The following is a 20,184-nucleotide window of genomic DNA, read 5'->3' as shown; positions in this document are numbered from 1 at the left end:
CCACAGTGCACCACTCCAGAAATCGACGCTAGCCTTGGACCATGGACGCACACCATCGAATTAATGTGCCTAGTGTGGACGCGCACAATCGACTTTATAATATCAGTTTTATGAAACCGATTTTAGCTAATTCGATATTATCCCGTAGTGTAGACGTGGCCTCAAACAACCCACATCTTAGAAGAGTTAAATGCTTGTGAACTGAACCCCAAATAGGTGTCAGCTTGTACATTTTATGGAGCTGCAAATTTATCTGGAAGACATGGAGAATAAGCTTTGCCCAGAAAAAAGTGTAACCCTAATCTCTCCTATACACACTTTAAAGGACATCTACTCCAGCTCACACTAGTACGAGCTGCAGAATCTTCAAAAGACATTTTAAAAGCCATACATTTAATGTCTTTGTTATAGACTTTTTTCAAGAAGAGTCTAAAAAGACTGAACATTATGGAAAAAATAGACAATGCTCTGGGACTGAAGTTTAAATTAGGCCAACCTGCGAAAAATCCCTAGCTTTCTCATGAGCGATCCTTTGCTGGTGTCTTAAAATTACTGCAACCATTATTGCAGAGAAGACAATCACCATTCTCTCTCTTGTAGGTCTACTGTTGAAACCACTTGGGTCATTAGACAATGTCATCCAGGCATCCGCTACAACAGTAGTAGATCTTTGTCCAGCAATACAAGCTATACTTGGATCAATCAGAGAGATATCAATTAAAAACATACTGGAAGATGCAAAGACTTCAGTCTAGAAATTGACCAATGAATCCTTAAGTGAAGATGACAAAGAACTGTTTGTTAAGCCAGCTGAAAGAATACACAGACTTGATTCTTAGAAATCTACAACAGCGACTTCTGGATTCTACTCAATCTCTGTGTAGCTTTTACAGATGCCTATCTTATAAAACATGGACAGTTGAGTGGAGCGAGGCACTACCAGCAATGAGGCTGTCATGTGATCAGGACAGAATAGAGAATTTGAACACATATGTCATACGACAAATGAACGAAGATTTTATTTCGACTTGTTCTTTTTTTATTATCATTAGTGGCTTGACCTGATCTTTGTGCTATGTTTCTTAGGATGCAAGAAGTAGAAATTCATCTCTTGATCCTCCCAGTCACAACAGCTACAGTTAATGTTCTTTTTTGTCATTGAATAGAATTTTGTGTTCTGAAAGAAGTCAGCTGCTGCCTGATCATGTGAATAAACTAATGAGCATATCAGTTGAAGGACTGGAAGTACCAGACACACGAGAAGCCACCAAAGATGAACGTATTCAAGAAGATCACTAACAGAGTTGTGCAAAATTACAAGAAACCAAGAAGGCTTGAGTAGCCAACTTTAATTTGTGATGATTTTAAAACATGAGTTAAATCTAATAAAATGGTCGTGCAACATTTTTCAGGTTTTACTATGGTGCCATACAGCTCACGTCACTCTGACAGTCTCACCCCTCTGCCCTCCCTCCCTTCCACTCCCTCCCTGTAAATTTGAACAGCTCTAATTTCAGTTCCTGGGGAAAACACTGAAGTGGGCCATTTTGGTAAAAAGAACGAGGAGAACTTGTGGCACCTTAGAGACTAACAAATTTATTTGGGCATAAGCTTTCGTGGGCTAAAACCCACTTCATCGGATGCATGCAGTGGAAAATACAGTAGGAAGATATATATACACAGAAAACAAGAAAAGATGGGTGTTGCCATACCAGCTATAACGAGACTAATCAATTAAGGTGGGATATTATCAGCAGGGGAAAAAGGGTTTTGTAGTGATAATCAGGGTGGCCCATTTCCAACAGTTGACAAGAAGGTGTGAGTAACATTAGGGTAAAAAAGTTACCATGGGGAAATAGTTTTACTTTGTGTAATGACCCATTCACTCCCAGTCTTTATTCAAGCCTAATTTAATTTAAAGTGGTCCACTACTGTCAAAACTGACGTAAAGTTGGACTCTGGTAATTCTATAATAAAGTCTATGGGGATGGCTGCCCAGGATTGAGAAGGGTTATGCAAGTGCCTTGGCATGGATATAAATATCACAAAAGGCAACGAGGACTGTATTGTTGGGTGCCTCCAAAAGGCACAGGATATTAGTCGTTGGGTCTTGAAGTGCCCCAACTCTCCTGCTAGGGGAAAATCATGGCATAGTTCAGGGCTGCAACTCTTGCAGGTTCAGGAGATACATTCCTTTAAATATGTGACCTCTTCCTAGGAGTCATGCAGCTGCTTGTGGATAATAGTTTCTTCATGAGGCAGAATTCCAGAGTTAGGGACTGAGCATATCAATCTCAGTATATCCTGGTGATGAGCTTCACTGAGAAAATCTACAGGATTTGAGAATGAGGGTTGGTTCCTGAATGGATCCTCATGCAGTGGTGAGCTGGAGCCGGTTTCCACCAGTTCACAAGAACTGGTTGTTAAATTTAGAAGCCAGTGTAGAACTGGCTGTTAAAGGGGCGGGCAGGTGGGCAAACAGTTGTAGTCCGCGGGACACATCCAGCCTGCAGGACCGGCCTGTCTCCGGCCCGCCTGAGCTCCCACCTGGGGAGGCTCCCCAGCCCCTCCCTCGCTTCTCTCCCCCCTCGCAGAGCCGCAGCGTGCTGAGCTGCAGCTCCTGCCACTTTGAGTGGCAAGGTAAGGGGGGCCCCTGCGAGCTCCAGTGGGCTACACGGCATCCTTACACGCTGCCCTGAGCAGTATGGTAAGGGGGCCAGGCAGGGGCTGGGAGGAGGGGTTGGATAAGGGGTATGGAGTGGCTGGAGGGAGCAGGGGTTCGGGGGTGGTGGTCGGGAACGGGGAACGGGGGTTGAGTAGGTGTTTTGTAGGTCTGGGATGATTCACAGTGGCTGCGAAACTTTCGCATGCATAAGGGCACTTTCATGGAACTTTGTGACTTGCTTTCCCCTGCCCTGAAGCACAAAAATACCAAGATGAGAGCTGCCCTGACAGTTCACAAGTGAGTGGCGATAGCCCCCTGGAAGCTTGCAATGCCAGACAGTTATCGGTCAGTCAGGAATCAATTTGGAGTGGGTAAATATACTGTGGGGGCTGCTGTGATCCACGCAGCCAAAGTGATCTTTGACCTGCTGCTATCAACGGTAGTGACTCTGGGAAATGTGCAGGCCATAGTGGATGGCTTTGCCACAATGGCATTCCCTAACTGTGGTGGGGTGGTAGACAGAATGCATATCCCTGTCTTTGGACTGAAGCACCCAGGCTGCTGTCATGGTACAATTCCCCACTCTGAACCTTAGTGTCCAAAAGATGGGGTACCACCATGAATTCCTCTAAGCTTAATCACCAGCTTAGAACCTGTAGCACTGCCACCAACCAGGAATTCCAGTGCCTGGTACATCTGGTCCCCCCAAAACCTTGCCCGGGGACACCCAAGACCCAGATCCTCTGGATCTTAATACAAGGAAAGTAAACCCTTTCCCCCACCGTTACCTCTCCCAGGCTTCCCCTCCCTGGGTTACCCTGGAAGATCACTGTGATTCAAACTCCTTGAATCACAAAACAGAGAGGAAAATTCACCTTCCTCCCTCCTTCTCTCTCCCCCTCCCAGACTCTCCCTGAGAGAGACAGTAATCCTGACACAGAGAGAAATTAGCCTCTCTCTCCCCCTTCCCTCCTTTCTCCCCACCAATTCCCTGGTGGATCCAGACCCAGTCCCCTGGGGTCTCACCAGAATAAAAAAACAATCAGGTTCTTAAACAAGAAAAGCTTTTAATTAAAGAGAGAAAAACAGTAAAAATTATCTTTGTAAATTTAAGATGGATTAGGTACAGGGTTTTTCAGCTATAGACACTGGAAATACCCTCCCAGCCTAAGTATACAAGTACAAATTAAAATCCTTTCAGCAAAATACACATTTGAACTCCTTCCAGCCAAATGCACATTTGCAAATAAAGAAAACAAACATAAGCCTAACTCGCCTTATCTACCTAGTACTCACTATTCTGAACTTGTAAGAGCCTGTATCGGAGAGATTGGAGAGAAACCTGGTTGCACGTCTGGTCACTCTCAGAACCCAGAGAGAACAACAACCAAATACTAACAGCACACACAGAAACTTCCCTCCCTCAAGATTTGAAAGTATCCTGTCCCCTGATTGGTCCTCTGGTCAGGTGACAGCCAGGCTTACTGAACTTGTTAACCCTTTACAGTCAAAAGAGATATAAAGTACTTCTGTTCTATTAACTCCTACTATCTGTTTATGACAGCTGCGAGTACATAAACCAAAATGGGTATTTTTCAGTGGTGCTGCAAGCACTGGTGGATCATAAGGGACGTTTCACCAACATCAACATGGGATGGCCAGGAAAGGTACATGATGCTCGCATCTTTAGAAATGCTGGTCTGTGTCAATGGCTGGAGCAAGGGACTTACTTTACAGACCAGAAAATAACCATTGAGGATGTTGAAATGCCTATAGTTATCCTTGGGGACCCAGTCTATCTCTTAGTGCCATGGCTCATGAAGCCATACACAGGCAGCCTGGACAGTAGTCAGGAGCTGTTCAACTATAGGCTGAGCAAGTGCAGAACGATGGCAGAATGTGCCTTTGGACTTTTAAAAGTGCACCGGTGCAGTTTACTGACTCGGTTAGACCTCAGCAAAATCAATATTCCCATCGTTATTAGTACTTGCTGTGTGCTCCACAATATCTGTGAGAGTAAGGGGGAGACGTTTATGGTGGGGTGGGAGATTGAGGCCAATCTCCTGGCCTCTGATTATGCTCAGCCAGACACCAGGGCGATTAGAAGAGCACAGCAGTGCGTGGTGTGCATCAGAGAAGCTTTGAAAACCAGTTTCATGACTGGTCAGGGGTAATGTGAAAGTTCTGTTTGTTTCTCCTTGATAAAAACCTGCCCCCTTGGTTCACTCTACTTCCCTGTAAATAAACTGCTGTCCCCCTCCCCCCCTTTGATCACTGCTTGCAGAGGCAATAAAGTCATTGTTGTTCAAAATTCATGCATTCTTTATTACTTTGTCACACAAATGGGGGGATAACTACCAAGGTAGCCTCGGAGGGGTGGGAGAGGAGGGAAGCAATAAGTGGGATGGTGGGGGAAGGGAGGAGGGAAAGACAAGGCCACAATGCACTTCAAAACTTATTGAATGCCAGCTTTCTGTTGCTTGGCAGTCCTCTGGGGTGGAGTGGTTGGGGGGCCAGAGGCCACCCCATCGCGTTCTTGGGTGTCTGGTTGAGGAGGCTATGGAACTTGGGGAGGAGGGCAGTTGGTCACCCAGGGGCTGCAGCGGAGGTCTGTGTTCCTCCTGCTGCCTGTCCTGCACAACAATACGCCGGAGAATATAAGTTTGATCCTCAAGTAGCCTGAGCATTGCTTCCTGCTTCCTTTCATCATGCTGACGCAACATCTCCTCTTGCTGTTCCCTCCTGTCCTCTCATGCGTCCCTCCTGTCCTCGCATTCATTTTGTGCTTTCCTGCACTCTGACATTGTCTGCCTCCACGCATTCTGCTGGGCTCTTTCAGTGTGGGAGGACTGCATGAGCTCAGAGAATATGTCATCGCGAGTGTGTTTTTTTCGCCTTCTAATCTTCACTAACCTCTGGGATGGAGACGATACAGCGAGCATTGAAACATTTGTGGCTGCAGGAGGAAAAAAATGGGAGAGTAGTATTTTGACTCTTATACTGAGGGCCTGCTGGTTTGGTGTGAGAAATCACACATCCAGGGCTGGCAGGCAACAGAATTCAGCTTGCAGGCAGCCATGGTAAGCCACAGTCTTTTGGCTTCTTTAACCTTCATAACGTGGGAATGGTTTCAAACAGCAGCGTCCTCATGTCCCATAACAAGCACTCATTGGGTCAGCCATTTAAAATGGGTTGGCCATTTAAAAGGAGGGGCTGCGATTTTTGGGTTAACGTGCAGCACAAACCCAACTAAAGCCCTCCACCCCACCCTATTCTCTGGGATGATCGCTTCACCCCTCCCCGCACCGCATAGAACACAGCGGGGATGATTTCTGTTCAGCCACAGGCAAACAAGCCAGCAGGAATGGCCACCTCTGAATGTCACCTTAATAAAATTCCCCTATTTCAACCAGGTGACCATGAATGATATCACTCTCCTGAGGATAACACAGAGAGATTAAGAACAGATGTTGCTTGAATGCCAGAAAACACCGGGATCATATACTGCCATGCTTTGTTATGCAATGATTCCAGACTACATGCTACTGGCCTGGTGTGGTAATGAAGGATGGAATAAGGCTGCCCTCCCCAGAAACCTTTTGCAAAGGCTTTGGGAGTACATCCAGGAGAGCTTCACTGAGATGTCCCTGGAGGATTTCTGCTTCATCCCCATACACTGTGATACAGCATGGCCATAGGGCAGCAGGAGACTGTTAGCAGGGAGCCTTATTCCCTGCAAGGGGAGGAAGGTTTGCCATAGATTAACTAGAGCACCTGAAGCCAATTAGAGCACTTGAAGCCAATTAGAGCACCAGCAGTCAGTTATGTGATGAAAACCCCTGCTTCAGTCAGACAGTGTGGGAGTTGGAGCAGGAAGGTTTGGTTGGAGCAGAGAACAGTTTTGAAGAGAGACCAAAAGGAAAGTTAGAGAAACCAAGAAGTTTGAGAGGAGTGCTCGCGGTGGGCTGAGAAATCCAAAAAAAAACCATAGGTAAGGCGGCACCTGGCTTTATGTAGAAGGAGGCAAGAAAGGCCTCTTCACACAGCGAAAGGCAGGAGAGGGAAGTAGCCCACGGGAAGGACTGCTAGTTCAAGTGGTTCACCACAACCTCAGGGCCCTGGGTGGGACTGGAGAAGAGGGCGGCTCAGTCCTCCCTCTCCACTCCGCATCCTCAAGGAAAACCACTAGTGGGGTAATTAAAAATACGAATTCAAACCTTTCCCAAGGAAGAGAAAGCGCGAGACCCAGCATAACAGTACTGGCAATTTGCCACAACACGTTAACAGACTTTTCCAGTAGCTGTACTGGCCACAAATGCATCCCAAGTCTTCAGGGCAAATTAATCATTAAACACACTTGCTTTTAAATCATGTACAATATTTACAAAGGTTCACTCACCAGAGGTGCCGTCACTGTCTTCAAGGTCCATGAGCCTGCCTTTGGTGGATTGGGAGGGCACTGGGTCCAGGATGATTAACAGTACCTGGCTGTCAGGGAAAATGTTTTCTCTGCTTCCTTGCTGTGCGCTAACTTCAACGTCCTCCTCCTTATCCTCTTTCTCGTCCCCTAAATCTGCTTCCCTGTTGCATGAGAGTCCATTGATGAAGTCAAAGCACAGGGGTGGGGTAGTAGTAGGGGCACCACCTAGAATGGCATGCAGCTCATCATAGAAGCAGCATGTTTGGGGCTTTTCCTTGGAGCAGCCATTTGGTAGGCTTTTTGGTAGTCTTGCCTCAGCTCCTTAAGTTTCACGTGGCACTGCTGCGGGTCCCTGTTATAGCCTCTGTCCTTCATGCCCTTTGAGATTTTTTCAAATATTCCGGCATTTAATCTTTTGGAACGGAGTTCGGATAGCACAGATTCGTCTTCCCATACAGTGATCAGATCCAGTGCCTCCTGTTGGTCCAGGCTGGAGCTCTTTTGCGATACTGGGACTCCATGGTCACCTGTGCTGATGAGCTCTGCCTGGTCACCTGTGCTGATCAGCTCTCCACGCTGTACAAACACGAAATGAAATTCAAAAGTTTGCTGGGCTTTTCCTATCTACCTGGCCAGTGCATCAGAGTTGAGAGTGCTGTCCAGAGCTGTCACAATGGAGCACTCTGGGATAGTTCCCAGAGGTCAATACCGTTGAATTGTGTCTACGCTACCGCAAATTCGACCCAGCAAGGTCGATTTCAGCGCTAATCCCTTCATTGGGTAGGAGTATCGAAATTGATTTTAAGATCCCTTTAGGTCGACAGAAATGGCTTTGTCGTGTGGACAGGTGTAGGGTAAAATTGATCTAACGTGCTAAATTCGACCTAAACTCGTAGTGTAGACCAAGGCTAAGTGGTTCCAAGTAGTAACAGACAGAACAAAATAAATTACCAAGTGAAATAAAATAAAACACGCAAATGAGTACAGATAAAATCTCACCCTGAGAGATGTTTCAATAAGTCTCTTTCACAGGCTGGATGCCTTCCTAGTCTGGACACAGTCCTTTCCCCTGGTACAGCCCTTGTTCCAGCTCAGGTGGTAGCTAGGGGATTCCTCATGATGGCTGCCCCCTTTGTTCTGTTCCACCCATTTATATATCTTTTGCATAAGGTGGGAATCCTTTGTCCCTCTCTGGGTTCCCACCCCCTCCTTCCCAATGGAAAAGCACCAGGTTAAAGATGGATTCTAGTTCAGGTGACCTGATCACATGTCACTGTAAGACTTCATTTCCCACTTGCCAGCACACATGTATTACAGGGAGACTTACAAGTAAAACAGAGCCATCTGCAGACAATTGTCCTGGTTAATGGGAGTCATCAAGATTCCAAACCACCATTAATGGCCCACACTTTGCATAATTACAGTAGGCCCTTGGAGTTATATTTCATATTTCTAGTTTCAGATACAAGAGTGGTACATTTATATAAATAGGATGATCACAATATTTTACAAGAGACTTTTTGCATGAAGCATATTCCAGTTACATTATATTTAAACTCATTAGCATATTTTCATAAAATTATATAGAGTGCAACATCACAAAGGGTTTAAAAATCAATACTGGGCCCAAGTAACCCTGCCCCTAAAGATCTGCTGAGCATGCTCCCACTGGAGGAGTGGGTTAAAAGGAGCTCAGAAGCCCAGGCAAAGAGAGGTGGAGAGGCTGCAGGAGAGATGAATCCTTCTCCAGGAAGCCAGACAGATGGTTGAAGTGCCTTCTCCAACCACCACCACTTTTAGGAATCTACCCGTCCTGCGAGGCCCTGCTTATTTGGACTCCTTTTGTTAAGCAATTGACTGTTTGGTGAAAAGGGGCCATGCTCCAAATTAAAGGGGCATATGGATAGGAAGTAGCCCAGGACAGTGGACTTAGACTCTCTGCAGGGATGACCCTGCTGGTATTGCTTCCCACAGAGCCCTGGCCTGGGACTGGTCTATTGACCTGACAGAAAAGCAAGGAGCCAGAGGTCAGGTGCACTAACTGCTAGGCTGCCTGGCCTTCTGAGCACCCTATCAGACATGGTGGAGAATGCAGGCAGATTAGTATCCCAGGACTGAAAGTAGGCCAGAGAAGAGAGGAAAAGAAAAAGGAGAAATGGATTTAGAGAAACTGCTGAAGTGGATCATGGAAAGCCAGCAATAGCAGGCAGCCCAGCAACAGTTACTATGATTAAGATATCATTATACATATAGATATGAATAAAGGTCTTAGGTCAGTTTCATAGTAGAGATGGCAAGGCTGCTAATTTGTAAAAGCCCTTTTAGAGTCGGTTCAATAGGTTATATTCCAATAGGCAGTCCATGTTCAGAGATTGTTCAAATTCTTCCATGAGAATTTGCAGGGATAATCCAGGGTAGACCTGGAGACCTCAGTCTTGCGACTTGAACTACCCCAATAAAGTTTAAGCAGATATGAGATAGTAAGGATCAGGTCCCAACGTTCTTTTATAGCTGAAGCTCAGCTGATAAACCACTTGGCAGCAAGTGATCACACCAGACATTCTTTGGATGAAGAATGGGTAATATACATTGTTGCTTTGAAGTAATTTATATTTCCTAGGCACACTCTGGTAACTAGTTGCCTTCATTAGCAAAAGGCAATTAATCATTCAAGCAGTTCACAGCTAGTTTTACGATGTGACATCACACATTTTGAAGAGAAATGAAGATATTATTACACCACCAGTTCTATATAGATGTTAATATTCCTTTTTGATCTCTGAATCAATAGAACATAATAATGAAACATTACAGACAGGAACTGAAGTTTAGCATCTACAACTAATTAGATCACAGTGTTAAACATAGGTAAACACAGACATCCACTGATTCTCTAACAATACGTGCATACAAATTAAAGAATTTAGTCTACTTAACATGACTTTGGTAACTATCTACCGGGAATGGGCCTCTTTTACCATTTCAGTACTTTTCAAATATGTACATAGAGGTTGATTTTGGGTCACTTAGCCTGTTTGTTCCTTAACCCTCGTTGCCTCAGTGTCATACCTCTCAACATGGACTTACTATCTGGTGAGGCAGTCTTAATAGAAGAACAAAGGAATAACCCAACCTTAGGTCAAGTTTATGAATAGCTTGCCTGAATGGATGACACACTACTAGACCCTCAGCAATTGAAACAGTGGCACAATTTTGAGCTGAGTGAGGAAAGGGTATATTGGGCTGCAAAGGATTCCAAGGTGGGGGACGTGAAAACGCAGCTGCTAGTGCCAAGAAAGTTCTGAAGGGGGGGTGCTCCAATTGAGCCATGTGATGATACCATGTGAGGGTCACCTGGGGAGAGAAAAGACACTCAGCAGAATGAGTGTGCATTTCTACTGGAGTAGAACTTTTCAGAGGAGTAGGACTTTTATGCATCATGCCTAAGTGTCAGAGGACAGGTCAGAGAAAGATCCCTATGGTGCCACTGCCCACTGTAGCGGTGCCCTTTGACAGAATAGGCTTGTACCTTGTGGGCCGGGTAGAAAAATCTGCAGCTGAATACAAATACATACTGGTGATTGTGGACTATGCCACCCAATATCCCAAGGCGATCTCTCTCTGATGAGCTCCAGCAGCAGAATTAAAGGGGGTTCAGAGAAGGGTGACAAGAATGATTAGTGGCATAGACTGACTTATCTGTAGAGAGATTGGGATTGTTTACTTTACAAAGGAAACAAATAACAGAAGACACAATGAAATATATAAAATAATTAATAGTCTGGGGAAGGTAGATAGGAAGAACAAATGCTCTCCCAGTTTAATAACACAGAGCAAGGGGACGTTCAATGAAATTAAAAGGTGGCCAATTCAATACTGATAAAAAGAAATAATTTTTTCACATTATGTGGAATTAGACTGGAAACTCATTGCCAAAGGATGCCATTGAGCCAATAATTTAGCAAGACTTTTCTTCTTTTATTATTTATGGGGCGTGACTATTTGTGTGTTACTGGTAATACGTAACCCAAACTTTGATCTCCACATTTATATATCAAGGAACCAAAACTGACTGATGTTTCTGAACAGGTGCTTGTGACAGGTTTGGTCACAGAGACTCCCTTGGGACTGTCACCTGATGTGCTGGAATTATCTCTGAGTCTATTTTCTCTGATGTCTTGGGACTTCAGAATCCTGCCTTGTCGATCCAGACACGCCAGTCTGCTGCAATACAGACCCAGGTTTGAACCACACCTCCAAATCTGCAGGCTTTAACTGAAAACCACTCAGGTTACCTATCTCCAGCACCCAGACACCCAGCACCCAATAGGATCCATACCCCAAATAAATCCGTTTTACTCTGCATAAAGCTTATACGGGGTAAACTCACAAATTGTCTGCTCTCTGTAACACTGCTAGAGAGATATGAACAGCTGTTTGCTCTCCTGGGTATTAATCATTTACTCTGGGTTTGTTAATAAATAAAAATGATTTTATTAAGTATAAAAGTAGAATATAAGTGGTTTCAAGTAATAACAGACAGAACAAAGTAAGTTACCAAGCAAAATAAACCAAAACATGCAAATCTAAGCCTAATACATTTAAGAAACTGAATACAGCTAAATCTCACCCTCAGAGATGTTCCAATAAGCTTCTTTCACAGACTAAAAGTGGCAAAGAGTTCTGTGGCACCTTATAGACTAACAAATGTATTGGAGCATGAGCTTTCATGGGTGAATACCCACTTCGTCAGACGCATGCCGGATGCATGCATCTGACGAAGTGGGTATTTACCCACGAAAGCTCATGCTCCAATATGTTTGTTAGTCTATAAGGTGCCACAGGACTCTTTGCCGCTTTTACAGATATTTTCACAGACTAGACTCCTTCCTAGTCTGGGCCCAATCCTTTCCCCGGTACAGTTCTTGTTAATTCCAGCTCAGGTGGTAACTAATGACAGGGATAATGACAGGGATGACAGGAATGACATAACAGGGATTTCTCATGACTGGCAGCCCCTTTTGTTCTGTTCCACTCCCTTTATGGCTTTGGCACAAGGCGGGAATCTTTTATCTCTCTGGGGCCTCACTCCTCCTTCTAAATGGAAAAGCACCAGGTTTAACATGGATTCCAGTACCAGCTGACATGATCAGATGTCCTGTGAGACCCCAAGCCTCCATTCTTTCTGGCCTGACTCACATAAACACAGGAAGGCTTACAAGTAAACAGAGCCATTTATAACCAATTTTCCTGGTTAATGGGAGCCATCAAGATTCTAAACCACCATTAATGGCCCACACTCTGCATAGTTAAATAGTAATTCAGAATAATATTTCATATTTCTAGCTTCAGATACAGGAATGATACATTCATACAAATAGGATGAACTCAGTAGATTATAAGCTTTGTAATGATACCTTACAAGAGACCTTTTGCGTAAAGCATATTCCAGTTACATTATTTACATGCATAAGCATATTTCCATAAACATATGGAGTGCAATGTCACAGTGCTAGGGGGCTGAGGCAAGACTTTTGTTTTAGATGGTGATAGAAGTACACCATGTTCACATCACTTGTCAAAATAATCAAATATTAAAAGAGTTTTAGTATAAACGTATGTTGAATGAAGTGAGATGAAATTTTAAATCATCCCTCTGTAATGGAATGAGCTCTCAAATTAATTTTCAGACTATTTATTTTGTGCATCTGAATAAAAAATACAAAGTTTTGTATGTGTGATGGTAAGTTATGACTTTAATTAGATTAATAAAAAAGAAATTTTGTGAGACCCAGTCCTTGAAAGACACTTAAATAGCTGACCTGATAATCAAATGATATACAATCTAAGCCCACAAGATGGAGCCCCAATCTTCTCCTTTTGCAAGACTAAATAAGAAAGCATTTTTCTACTAATGAATTTGATCAATCAGTCCTGAATATTGGAGAAAGTATCAGCAAAATATAATTTGACATAAAATTCAGACTGTCTTAAAACTGATGTGAAAATATCAAATTTCCCGGTTCTTAATCTAAAAGGGAATTTTGCAGTTAAGGAGGAGAGCTTTTAGAAACTGTAATTTTGAAGTTATCTAGAAGTTTCCCCTGGGGCCTAGTAGAGTCACATAAGGTGGAACAGAGCAATTAGTATAAACAAATATGGATGAAGTTGCTTAAATGAATCCCTCTTGGTTTATATCATTTTATATTTAAAACTAATTCTAAAGCTAACATGTGCTTCAGAAAGCCAAAAAAAGAAAAGCAGACCAATTTTTATATATGTTTTCAGTAATTCTCAGAGTGACCTGAGAAGAAGTCTTAGTTGTGTCCAGGTCAGGAAATCATAATATCTTTCCACTATAAGAACTAGAGGTCCAACATACATTGATAATAGCTTAATCCCAAGTACAGTGCATTGAAAAATATCAAATCTAGGTTTAAAAAGGCATAAGCAATCTCTAAGTAAACAAGGATTCAGTTGCCATTTAGCCAGGAACTAGGAGAAGTCAAAAGGATATATGTTCAAGGAAGGATTTTAGCCTAGTCTTACTGAGGTCAATGGGAGTTTAACAATCAATTTAATTGGGAGCAAAATTGGGCCCTGAATAAGTGATCAGCACTTTCAGTTTCATCTGTCAGACAGATCTGTATGCAACAGAGCTACATAATCTTAGCTGCTCTATGAAAAAAAGGAAAAAACAATCCTGAAGTGAGTCATTTGTGCCAAAATATAAAAATAAAAGTCACTGGTTAGTGGACAGATAGTATCTAAGTATCCAATTACTTAAATCCTTAGAACTTTCTTAATAGGTAGAATAATAGATTTTACCACTAAAGATTTACCAATGAAGATTTTGGTTGAAATACTAAAGCAGAATAACAGTATCAGGGTAGCTTACTAGAGGTTAGAAATGGAATAGGGAAGAAAGGAGGGCAATACATTACAGATACCTAATCCACATATGAGTTAGCTGGAACAAAAAGAAGGTTCTGAGTGAAGAGGGGCTTGGGGAGAGCTACAAGCAGCATATAATATGTTATCACATAACCTATATTTGCAAAAATGTAATTTAAGTGTTCATTCACCCAAACATAGATTATGAAAAACAAAGCAACAAATAATGTGAGAAGTAAAGAGAAATAAACTTAGAGACTAACTACCAAGAGGTTACATTGTGCATTTGATACAGGAGAAGCAGCATATGGTACAGATATAACCCACTGGTCAGTGTGGATGACAGATACTTAGTGGGATCATACAATCCGAGCGAGCATGCAGAGAGCCCTAGCTAGATGAACTAAAAAGAATATTTGATGTGGTGCAGACAGCTATTGCAAACATGGTTGCTACACTTGATAGTTTAGTAAACAGAATTAATAATATTAAAGCCAGATCTTAAACGTGGAGATGGACACTCTTCACATCAGATTTGATTTTTTTTTAAATGCAAAGACCTGATCAGGCTGAGTAGCTGAAGAAAATAAAGTACTGAACTGTAAAGCTCTTATCCTTAGAAATCAATGTCTATAATATATAGCACCTTGGAGTAGCAAATTGAGAGGAAAGGCAAGAGCTGGGATTATCCTTACAGAATGGTTTCATAAACTACAAAGATGACCCATATATGTGAAACAGATTTACAGACTGCCCAGCCACAGATACACAAATACAATCAATGCTGACATCATTGTTGCCAGAATATCAGATGTTCGTGACGGGTGCCAGATTTTACAAACACTCTGACAACTGGAGGACATTATGTCCAAGAATTGTAAATTTTAATATTTCCTGAGTTTTGTGTGGTTAAGGCTCACATTTGTGTGCCTCAAATGAGCTAAAAACTATTGGAGATGGGCTGAAAATCCATTAAATCATCTTTCCTTTGACTCTACTGGCAGTGAAGATAACTCTTGAACACAGTCAAACGTATACAGTGATTTTCTTTATGAGGGTTGAGTTGATTGAATGGATATGCTACTATATACTACAAAATATGTTGATAGTGAAGGTCAAGGGGACGGCAACCTTTCAAAGAAGAGCCATTTTTTTGTTTTTGTCTTTGACCAAAATATTTCAAGAGCCGCATCACACACAAAGCTACTTGTAAAGTTAGAATATATCAACTAATAATAATTGAACCTATTAAAGTTATTACTTCTCACCAATACTTGTAATGAGACTTCTGGAGTTTGAATTTGAATATGAACAGGACGGAGCTCCAGGCTGCGGCTGTGGCAGGGTATAGGGGTGCAGGAGGGAATCCGGGATTTGGGAGGGAGTTTGGGTTCAGGAGGGGGTTCTGATCTGGGGTAGGGGATTGGGGTGAGGAAGGGGGTGCGAAGTGCAGGCTCTGGCCAGGAGGCACTTACCACAGGTGGCTCCCAGCCAGTGGTGCTGCGGATCTCTGGCCCCATGCAGCTCCCAGAAACGGCTGGCTTCTGGCACGTCTCTGCGGGCCCCTGGTGGGAAGGGAGGCAGCTCCACATGCTGCCCCCACCCCCCAGCATCATCCTCACAGCTCCCATTGGCCAGGAGTCGGCCATTGGGAGCTGTGGGGGTGGTGCTTGCGGGCGCAGGCAGCGCACAGAAACCTGTTGCCCCCCTTCCCCCAAGAGGCGCACAGAGATATGCCAGCAGCCAACCGCTTCCAGGAGTGGTGTGGGGCCAGAGCCCCGCTGTGCCACTGGCCGAGAGCCACAAGGGGACAGCCAAAGAGCCGTGTGCGGCTCTGGAGCAGCAGTGGCCAATCCATGGTGTAGGTGATATATATACTACTTAGTTATATGGATTGTATCTCAATCATCACTAATATCATCACTATCCCAACAGATGTTGGATGCTGGCCTCTATTAGTAATTAATACTACATAGTATTAGTATGTAATATTAATTTTTAGACCAGAAAAAGTAGAAAGAAAGAGGAAGAAACAAAGTATAAAGAAGAGGAGAAAGTATTGCAAGATTAGGTGGCCATGCTGCATATAACATAGAAAAGTCCATTGTGTGCATTCATTATTGGCGGCAGGAAAATCATTTAGACCATATAAATCAGAGACAGATAAAAGTTTATCCTGGCCTGCTCCCTGCCAATGCAGGATTGTTACCTACAATACATTTTTAATGTTCTCCCTCTTGGGTAGTTTTAAGTGATTCAGGTGATGGGGCTTACACTGTTTTTCTTGGGAGACTATTACACAACTTGATAGATTTGGACTTTTTGTCTACTATATCACCTAGCAAACCCTGGTGTCTGGAACAGTCTGTGTGCCACATTTTAAAAGACTTGTAAATTGCAGCTGCAGTTGTTGGAGACTGACTTATGAATGCAGTGGACTGGATGTAGTTTCTAAGTATGGTACCAATCTGTGGTCCATCTTAATTTGTTTTTGTTAAATGTTTTCTTGTTGTTCTTATTCTCACCTAATTAAATTCAGTGTAGTTCATTAAACAGGCATGTCTGGCTTCCTTTGACCTGGAAACATAACACAGACTCGTGTAATTTGTGGTCCACTTTTTCCCATACTGGTTGATGTCTTTGAGCATAACTGGTTTTGACATTTTTCCCTCTCACTGAATACATGTGTTTTGGATTATTTCCCTGAAATATTTTTCTATGCTAAATCTCATTTTGTTATTTTCTGCCCCTATTCCTACCTTTCTAAGTCAGGGGAGAGCAAATTACAGCCTGCAGGCCGGGTCTGGATTGCCAGCCCCATGGCACAGTGGGGCTAAGGCAGGCTTCCTACCTGCCCTGGCCCCACGCTGCTCCTGGAAGTGGCCAGCACCACATCTCTGCAGCCCCTGGGAGAGGAGGGCAGAGGGCTCCGTGTGCTGCCCTCACCTGCCGGCACTGCCCCCCACAGCTCCCATTGGTCGGGAATGGGGAACCGCGGCCAATGGGACCTTCAGGGCTGGTACCCACAGGCGAGGGCAGTAGACAAGTAGAGGTCATAAAAAATATTCGCTAATGATGTCATAGAGTGAAAGTAAGCACCATGTCACATTTCATAGCAAATAACCAGTGGTCTGGCTCTATGGTTAATAACGTACATAATTCCTTCCAAAATATCCCACATCAAAGTTTATATTAAAAATTCATGAAATGAACATTAGCTATGCAAAGGCTTCAAGTTAGCCTGTCCCTTGACTGTTGTTTAAACACTGGAGGAAAAAATTTAAGCACATTTGGGTGGTCGTCATCCAGTGCAATTGCTGTACAGTTCTCTTAAAGGGAACCAGAAACGGAGCAATGAGACAGGATTATCTATACTACATTACAGAGGTGGTAGCATGTCAAACACCATCTGCTGCAGTTCATGCCGCCAAGAAAATCAAACACAATCATGAGTAATAGTTTAACATTTAGAAAAAGCCCCAAGTGGTAACATGTATAGAAGCTTCATCTTTGTTCTTTGGGTTAAATCCTCATCTTTCATGTTTGATACTACTAGGAAGGCTATGTGTTTGACTGGAAAAGCCCAAGTAATTTGTTTCCTTTCTTTGCATAGTTTTTCCTGCTGAAGAATACTGAACAATCTGAACTCTATAAATGGTGTTACTCTAATAAAAGGACTGATTCTCTCCTCTCCCCACTTGCAGTATTTTTCTTTCTTTCAAGCACAAAGTAATGCTTTTGTTCATAGTAGGTAAGGCTGTATGTTTGTCACAGCCATTACTTTTATTAACAAAAAATGGGACTTTTAGAGAAAATAATGGTTTCTCAATGTCTCATCTCAATCAGCCTGGCACTGAGCAAGACTCCTCAATTATTTTTTACACAGACTTATGTATATGTTGCGTGCATTGAATAGAAGTATTTAAGTGGATTTAAACTATCAGTTATATATTTTTTAATTTTCTACACATTTTTTATTATTTAGTAAAGTATAGTATAGTAGTAGTATACTAGCATTCTAGTATAGTAAAGTTTTTCATGAGAAACAACTTAATTTTAAAATGTGCCATAATTTCTATCTTTTTATCTAAAATTATTACTTTATCTTTTTTTGCCATGACAGTCTTCCATTTTTGTTGTGGCAAATAACCAGCCTTAATAATGGAAGTGTAGGAATTTTTTTAATCAGGTGACTAGGATCTTCTTACTGGTAATCAGTTTGTGTACTATAATGTAGCACTCCAGCAGGATTCTAGGGGGCCTAAAAATTGAAGCAAGGTATTGTGAAAGGCATCAAGCTTACTTGCCTTAGCATCGTTTGGAACGCTTGTCATTTTAACAATGTAATTATGTGTACCCCAGATCAATAACCATCACTAGAAGGACATTACAACATTCTGCAAGTGCTTGCGTAGTCTCTTCTCTGCTGCAGATATCTGACACATATTGTTCACAGACGCAAAGGATTCATTCAGACTCAGCCAAATAAACCAACCACACCCAGAAGTCTCAAGACCAAAAAAGACAGGAAAGATCCATGTAGATTATTTTTTTTGTTTTCATTCCCTTTTCTTTTCCTTTTGTCTCTTTTAGATGCCCTTCTCCTAGGCCTGGTCTACACAACGCTTTTATACTGAATTTAGCAGCGTTAAACCAATTTAACCCTGTACCCGTCCACACAACAAAGCCCTTTATATCGATATAAAGGGCTTTTAAAACCAATTTCGGTACTCCTCCCCGAGGACGGGAGTAGCGCTCAAATCGGTATTGCCATGTCAGATTAGGGTTAGTGTGGCTGCAATTTGATGGTATTGGCCTCTGGACGGAATCCCACAGTGCACCATTGTGACCGCTCTGGAAAGCCATCTGAACTCAGCTGCACTGGCCAGGTAGACAGGAAAAGCCCCGTGCACTTTTGAATTTCATTTCCTGTTTGGCCAGCGTGGAGCGCTCACCAGCACAGGTGAGCACGCAAAGCTCATCAGCACAGGTAACAATGCAGTCTCCTGAGAATCAAAAAAGAGCTCCAGCATGGACTGCACGGGAGGTACTGGATCTGATCACTGTATAGGGAGAGGATTCCGTGCTAACAGAACTCCGTTCCAAAAGATGAAATGAAAAAACATTTGAAAAAATTTCCAAGGCCATGATGCAGAGAGGCCACACCAGTGACTCAGTACAGTGCTGTGTGAAAGTTAAGGCGCTCAGACAAGCCTACTACAAAACCAAAGAAGCAAACAGAAGGTCCGGGGCAGGGCCGAAAACATGCCGGTTCTACGCTGAGCTGCATGCAGTTCTAGGGGGGTCCACCACCACTACCCCATCCCTGTCCGTGGATTCCGAGGTGGGGGTGGTAATCTCAGCCATGGTTGAGGATTCTGCGGACGGGGAAAATGAGGAGGACGAGCTTGCAGACAGCAGACAGTACTCCGTTCTCCCCAACAGCCAGGAGCTTTTTCTCACTCTGACGGAATTACCCTCCCAGCCCTCCCAAGCCACTATCCCAGACAATGAAGCCATGGAAGGGACCTCTGGTGAGTGTACCTTTGTAGATATTTAAAAAAAACATTGGTTTTAAAAAAAAAAGCAGGCAATTTTTTTTAATGGGATTATTTGCCCCTGAGGACTTGGATGATTTGAGGCCAGTTAAGTTACTGGGAAAAGCTAGTTTAACATGGCTGGGGATGGACGGGATAATCCTTCAGGACTCTTCCATGAGCTCTCCCTGGGAGGTACTTCCCAAAGGGCCTTTTGCAGCAGTTGTTCTGGGCAGGGCCAGCCTTTCCTTCCGTTTTCTCCATGGTAGGGACACTTGACCACGCCATGCATGCAGCACAGTAATCTTGAATCATTGCATGACAAGCCTAGCTGCGTATGGTCTGGGTGTTTTGCTAACATTCAAGCAATATCTGTTCTTTATCTTCACTGTGTTATCCTTCAGGAGAGTGATTATCGTTCATGGTAACATGGTTGAAATTCAGGAATTTAATTAAGGACAGAAGTGGGTTGGGCTTGTTTGACCTATGCTAAAATGAAATCCTTCCCTGGCATTTAGCGAGTGGGGAGGAGGGTGATTGGCGGCTGAGCTTTTTCGCGTTTGGCTAGCTGGGATCTTCCCTGCTACCAGCCATTCATGTTGGGGAGGATGGCTAGCAGCGATCTTCCATGACACCAGCCCACGCGTGTGGGGAGGGGTAATAAAGCG

At 43.3% G+C, this 20,184-nt stretch overlaps 1 pseudogene; it reads right to left on the bottom strand.

Annotated features, from left to right (window-relative positions):
* Positions 1-5,076: 5,076 nt before the first annotated feature.
* LOC116824644 (uncharacterized) lies at positions 5,077-7,624 on the bottom strand (annotated as a pseudogene).
* Positions 7,625-20,184: the final 12,560 nt, after the last annotated feature.

This window comes from Chelonoidis abingdonii, chromosome 2 (assembly GCF_003597395.2).
Source record: "Chelonoidis abingdonii isolate Lonesome George chromosome 2, CheloAbing_2.0, whole genome shotgun sequence".
In the NCBI taxonomy this organism is placed as follows: Eukaryota; Metazoa; Chordata; order Testudines; family Testudinidae; genus Chelonoidis; species Chelonoidis abingdonii.
The sequence above is the reverse complement of the archived record's forward strand: the minus strand, read 5'-3'. Positions and strand labels throughout refer to the sequence as shown.